Source organism: Nanorana parkeri, unplaced genomic scaffold (genome assembly GCF_000935625.1).
Source record: "Nanorana parkeri isolate BGI_ZX_2015 unplaced genomic scaffold, ASM93562v1 scaffold1336, whole genome shotgun sequence".
NCBI lineage: Eukaryota > Metazoa > Chordata > Amphibia > Anura > Dicroglossidae > Nanorana > Nanorana parkeri.
Window position 1 is genome coordinate 30,145 of NW_017307604.1, and position 6,851 is coordinate 36,995.

The following is a 6,851-nucleotide window of genomic DNA, read 5'->3' on the forward strand; positions in this document are numbered from 1 at the left end:
CTTATGTTCCTGAGTCCTGTTACCTGCTTATGTTCCTGAGTCCTGTTACCTGCTTATGTTCCTGAGTCCTGTTACCTGCTTATGTTCCTGAGTCCTGTTACCTGCTTATGTTCCTGAGTCCTGTTACCTGCTTATGTTCCTGAGTCCTGTTACCTGCTTATGTTCCTGAGTCCTGTTACCTGCTTATGTTCCTGAGTCCTGTTACCTGCTTATGTTCCTGAGTCCTGTTACCTGCTTATGTTCCTGAGTCCTGTTACCTGCTTATGTTCCTGAGTCCTGTTACCTGCTTATGTTCCTGAGTCCTGTTACCTGCTTATGTTCCTGAGTCCTGTTACCTGCTTATGTTCCTGAGTCCTGTTACCTGCTTATGTTCCTGAGTCCTGTTACCTGCTTATGTTCCTGAGTCCTGTTACCTGCTTATGTTCCTGAGTCCTGTTACCTGCTTATGTTCCTGAGTCCTGTTACCTGCTTATGTTCCTGAGTCCTGTTACCTGCTTATGTTCCTGAGTCCTGTTACCTGCTTATTGTAACAACTCTGCACAGGCACAACCGATCGCAACTGTGGAGCAACGTAAGTCATGGTTATCTCGGTGGGCGGTTCAGTTATCCTCTCTCAGCAATTTAGAGATGAGTATGGAACCGGTGATATCATGTAACTGAGGAAGAGGAAAGGAGGTAGTTAGACCCTCTGTGGTGTCTTCAGCAGTGCCTGTATACTGTGATTGGAACCTCTAAGGGCAGGATCCCGCCTAAACTAGTTGGCCTAAGTCTGGTGACAGGCTGTAAGTAGAGCAAGTGTCCTCCTTAATCACTTAGCATAGATCAAGACATAACTAGCTATGGTTGTTATGGTGTCACAGGTAAGTAAGTTCAGATATAAGTATAGTCACAGGTGAGGAGCAGGTGAATCACAAGCAACGGACAACTCTCACTGGGAAAATGCAATCATCCCCCACAATGATAGTGATTAGTTCTTTTCAATGCAGTATAGTATAGTCTCACATGAATCATTGAAGGTACTTGCGGTATGCAGTATAGTATAGTCACATATGAATCATTATGGGTACTTGCGGTTTGGCGGTCACTGTGTGTAGTCTCCCAGAGCCTTGGTAATAGGACTGTCCTTCCCTTATCCCCCGGATAGTATGTGGATGGAGGGGAGGCAGTGAGGCGAAATACCGAAGTCCGCTCACTAGCATGAGCAGAGAGGTGTTGGTAGTCCGGGTTCGTTGTGGTCTGCTGCTGCAGGGTGTAAATCTTCAGCCTTTCACTGTAACAAACAGTAGGACGCCGAAGATTAGTCTGCCCGCGGTTTAAGAAGTGTCCTTGCAAGCAAATGCAATGTATGCGTTCCTTGAACATGCGTTCGAGGGGGAATACAATTGTGCTAGATGTGAGCGAGTTGTCTGTTTGGATTCTCTGATTCTGGATCTAAGCAACAAACTGGCAAAAAGAAAAGGATTTGGGGGTCATTGTAGAACACAAACTGAAAGGTAGCTTGCAGTGCCAGGCTGCTGTAAACAAAGCTAGCAGGGTTTTGTCCTGCATTAAAAAGGGGATGTATTGCAGGTACAAATCTATCATTCTGCCACTTTATAGATCATTGGTTCGACCTCATCTGGAGTATGCGGTCCAGTTCTGGTCACCAGTACTAAGAAAAGATGTCCTTGAGTTGGAAAAAGTCCAGCGGAGGGCAACCAAACTAATTAGGGGTATGGAGGACCAGAGCTACGAGACAAGGCTACTAAATTTAAACATGTTCACATTGGAGGTGAGGAGATTAAGGGGGGATATGATCTCCATGTACAAAATGTTCAATGGTGGTAGCAACATTAGCGATAAACTGTTTAAAATTAACTCCATTACAAAAACTAGAGGCCACCACCTAAAATTGGTGGGAAAAAAATTCCAGCACAAGGGGCGAAGGGGGTTCTTCACAGTAAGATCAGTTAGGGTCTGGAACTCACTGCCACAGGCGGTGATTTCAGCAAATAATGTGGAATTGTTCAAGAAACCTTTGGACGATTTCTTAAGGGACCGTAATATACAGGGGTACAGGTACTCCTAGAATGAGATCCTAATAGGTTGGACTTGATGGACTAATGTCTTTATTCAACCTCAAATACTATGCAATGCAACTATGTAACTATGTCCTGCGCATACTCCGGGGAGGAGGAGTTAACAAGATGGACTGCGCGGCCCGGCGATAGCCTCCGGAACAATACGAGGAGATTCTATTACAGTACCCCCCCAAGGGGAACCCCTCTGGGGTTCGGACGAGGAGAGGGACGCTGTGGATACCTGGCGTGGAAACGTTCCACCAACCTAGGAGCATGGACATTTTCTTCATCTTCCCAGGAGTCTTCCTGGGATCCATAGTTCTTCCATCTTATGAGTTATTGGATGCGGCGTCAGAACCGACGAGAGTCCAAAATCTTATCGATTTCGTATTCTTCTTCACCTTGCACTAAGATGGGCAATGCAGGAGGCGGTATTCTGTCAGGTAAGCTATTAGGTTGGTAAGGCTTAATCAAGGAGACATGGAAGGTTGGATGAACTTTCATGTCCAAAGGAAGCGTGAGGCGTACCGTATTGGCATTTATGATCGATTCGACAGAATATGGCTCCGCAAATAATTTGCCCCATTTCCTGGATGGAGTCCTCACTCTGAGGTTTCTTGTGGACAACCACACCTTATCCCCTACCTGATATTGGGGAGAAGGCCTGCGACGGAGGTCGTAGTACCTTTTCTGTCCCCTTTGAGCGTTTTCAATGTTATTCCTCAAAGTCTCTGCCAGACCCCGGAGGTTCGCTAAGTAGTCCTCCACTGCCGGAACAGTGGAGGGCATGGAGGAATTAGGTATGAGATTAGGATGAAACCCGTAATTAGAGTAGAAAGGTGTTTGATTGGTAGACGAGCTGGTGGTGTTATTGTAACAGAATTCAGCCGAAGGGAGCATGTCCCTCCAGTCATCCTGAAGATGGGTGCAGAAACACCTCAGATACTGTTCTAGGCACTGGTTGGTCCTTTCGGTCTGTCCATTTGTTTGGGGGTGGTACCCACTGGACAACCGGTGATCTATCCTGAGTTTGAGACATAGGACCTTCCAGAAGTGAGACACGAATTGAACACCTCTATCGGAGATTATCCTGGCTGGTACTCCATGCAGTTTTACAATGTTACCCATAAAGGCGTTTTCTGATGAGGATGTCAGTTTTGCGAGGGCGATGAAGTGTGCCATCTTGGTGAGAAGATCCACTACAACCATGATAGTGTTGTGCTCCGAGGAGGGGGGTAGATCCACAACAAAATCAATCGCTATTGTTTCCCGGGGTCGAGTAGGTATGGGTAGACTCATCAATAGGCCATACAGTTTACTCTTATCATGTTTTCAGGTGGCACAAGTCTCACATGAAGCCACGTATTCCTTTATGGCGCTGACCATTCCCGGCCACCAGAAGTATTTCCTTATCAAATCCAAGGTCTTGGAAACTCCAGGATGACCTGCCAGAGGCGCGTCGTGCATCATCTTCAGTATGAGCGAATGTAGGGAGGGAGGAATGAAGAACTTATCTTCTTTGTATATGAATCCCTCTGCGTCCTTCCTGAGAGTGGGATGTGAAGGTAGGTTTGCAGAGGTTGTTTCCTTCTGTATGTGTTGTTTTAGAGTGAGTGACGCCATGAGTAGCTTCTTCTGAGGTATGATTGGCGTGGGAATGCCCTCGGTTTTCTTGGATTCCACCATCCGAGAGAGGGAATCGGCTTTGCCATTTTTGGAGCCTGGGTGGCAGGTGATAATGAAGTTAAATCTGTCAAAAAAGAAACTCCATCGCACCTGGCGAGAGAGAGTCTTGCTGGTCTTCAGGTACTGTAAGTTTCTATGATCAGTGTAGATCATGATAGGATGTTCGGTGCCTTCTAGGAGGTGGCACCAGTTCTCCAGAGCCCCCTTGATCGCAAGTAACTCTTTTTCGCCTATGGGGTAGTTGATCTCCGCCGTATTCAATGTTCGCGAGAAAAAAGCCACAGGGTGTAATGGTGTCAGGAGAGATGCCCTTTGAGAAAGAATCGCGCCTATCGCTGTGTGCGAGGCATCCACCTCTAGGACGTATTGATACTGAGGGTCTGGGATCTTGAGTATCGGCGCCATCGAGAAACGAGTTTTGAGAGTTTCGAATGCATGCTGTGCCTCGACCTCCCACTGATATCCTGTCTTTGAACTGGTTAGCTTGGTTAGAGGCCTCACAATTCCTGAAAAGTTCTTTATGAACTTTCTATAAAAGTTAGCGAAGCCTAGGAATCGCTGCAACGCTTTTCTGTAAAGGGGTACCGGCAAATTCTTTATAAAGTCTACCTTTGACTGGTCCATGTGGATGCCCTCTGGAGTTATAACGTATCCCAGGAAAGGGATGGTGTGGGTTTCAAACACACACTTTTTTAGACGGTGAGCCCTCAATCTGGTCAGAACCCATCGAACATGTCTTCGGTGGTCTTGGATGTTCTCCGAGAAAAGTCTAGGAGATCCCGAAAAATGTCGTTAATAAAACATTGGAAGGTTGCGGGTGCATTGCTCAAACCGAAAGGCATCACTGTATACTCGAATAGACCGTACCTCGTCCTGAAGGCTGTCTTCCACTCATCGCCAGCCCTCATGCGTATGAGATTGTATGCTCCCCGCAGGCAGGGCTGGCCTTAGGGGTGTGCGAGCAGTGCGGCCGCACAGGGCGCCATAGCAACAAGGGCGCTGTGCGGCCGACACAGCTCGTCCTGGGGGCGGCTTCTCTCCCCCTCACCGCTGGGCGCTGGCCATCCGATATGACAGCGCTCCCTACTGTAAAGCTTTCTCGCACAGGGCGCCTAAAGGCCTAAGGCCGGCCCTGCCCGCAGGTCTAGTTTAGTGAAGATCTTAGAGGTTTGCAGTCATTCGATGAGTTCTGGAATGAGTGGAAGAGGGTTCGGCTTGAGAGTGGGTATATTCTCCCCCTGGGTAAGCTACTGCCTTGTAGCAGATCTATGGGACAGTCATACGACCGGTGTGGAGGTAGAGTCTCTGCCATCTTCTTACTGAAGACGTCAGAGAACTCTGCATACTGTATAGGAATGGACTGACATGATATCTGTAGGAGAGGTGTGAATGGGTAGCAATCACAATGCAGTCGTGAGTGGCCAGCAAACTGGCCCCCTGGGTGTGACCTCTCCCCCTCAATATACAATTAGTAACAAACAAAGGAGAAAAGATAGGGGTTTCTGAGAGGTATTACACCACAGCTTCGAATCTTTTTGTATAAAATTTGATTTTATTATACATGTACCATAAATATATATACAAAAAACAGACAACAGTAAATTGAAAAAACCTTAAAATAGATTCCTTGCATCAGGAGCGTATACCCATGAATCAAGCTGTACATAACAGTTGTGGATCAAATAAATACTCGTTTTTAGATCAGTGTGTTCAATCCCTACGCGTTTCGCAGCTTTGCTTCATCAGGGGATTGCTAAACTGATTAGAAAACAGTATGTTCAATCAGTACATATCGACAATATATTGCATATATCAATTAAATCGCTAAGAGTGTATAGAGAGATGTGTTTTAGCAACCAATTAAAACAGAGGGAAAGCACACCACCACCGTCACACACCCGGCACTCACCACCAACTGGAATTAGCTGGATACGGGTGGAGCTCCCTGTCCGGAGTGTAGATGGAGAACTGAATCCTCCAATCTTAGCACTCCGCCCACACGGGGACCTCGGGGCCACAGTAGGAGGGATTCCAGGTTTTTGGCAAAAGGACAGGGTTGACAATGGTGTTCTTATCCGAAATGCTGTTATGGTTCAACTTCCATATACCTGTTTTTACATATGATTGTTTTCATTTAGTGTTGCACATAAGGTATAAAAACCATAGTCCAAAATCCTGTGCCCATATATACATATCTCTATGTGCCTCCACCCTTTTTTTTTTTAATGACAAGTTCTATAGATTGTGAGTAAGAACAAAAAAGAGGTCACTCCCTTTTTGCTAGTTTGGTATCTTTATTTATCCTTGTAATTAGTAATAGGTGTGTCTCCCACCCGTGTCTTAATTCATCCTTCAGGCTGATAATAAATATATCTATACCTCCCCTCAACCCTGCTACATGAATAGATAAGTGAAAAAATCAATTGTGATTATATGTGAGTGTTTAAAAGTATATAGCCGTGTTAAAATCAAAATGTCCATCTGTGATTACCACCATAATATTCCTCGTCTTGTGAGTATAATGTGATGTCAGTAATATTGATAATGAGTGTCCCTAAATATAGCTATAGTGTTTAACAATCTATAATGAATGTGTCCCCCTAGGGGGCTAGTGTCCTACAGCAGTGGCGTAACCAGAGTTATGGGCGCCCGGAGCAGAACATTTTTTTTCGCCCCCCCCCATAATCCAAAGAGAAGTCAAGTGCAATCCAAGTCGAGGCAGGCAGCAAAGGTTCAGGGGCGAAAGGCAGTCCAAGGTCGGCAACAGGAGGTCCAGATAAAGGGGGTCAGGAAACAAAGCAGGGTACATGTACAGGGAGCTAGGAAATCACACCACAGGATGAGATAACTCAGCAACAAGCCAGAGCTCTGGCCAGGTTTTTATAGCCAGGGGAAAACTACTGGTGCATAGGCTCAAACAGACCCGCACTTCCTCTAGAATACCATACCTGATTCACCCGGTTTCTAAACAGCGAGTCTGGCACCCACAGGATATTGCAGATTCCTTCAGTTTGTATTTCTGAGTTCCTAGACTCCTTACATTTGCCTACACTCACAGAATCTTAGCTTGAGCAGGTCAACAATCCCTTCACCCTAGCAGAACTA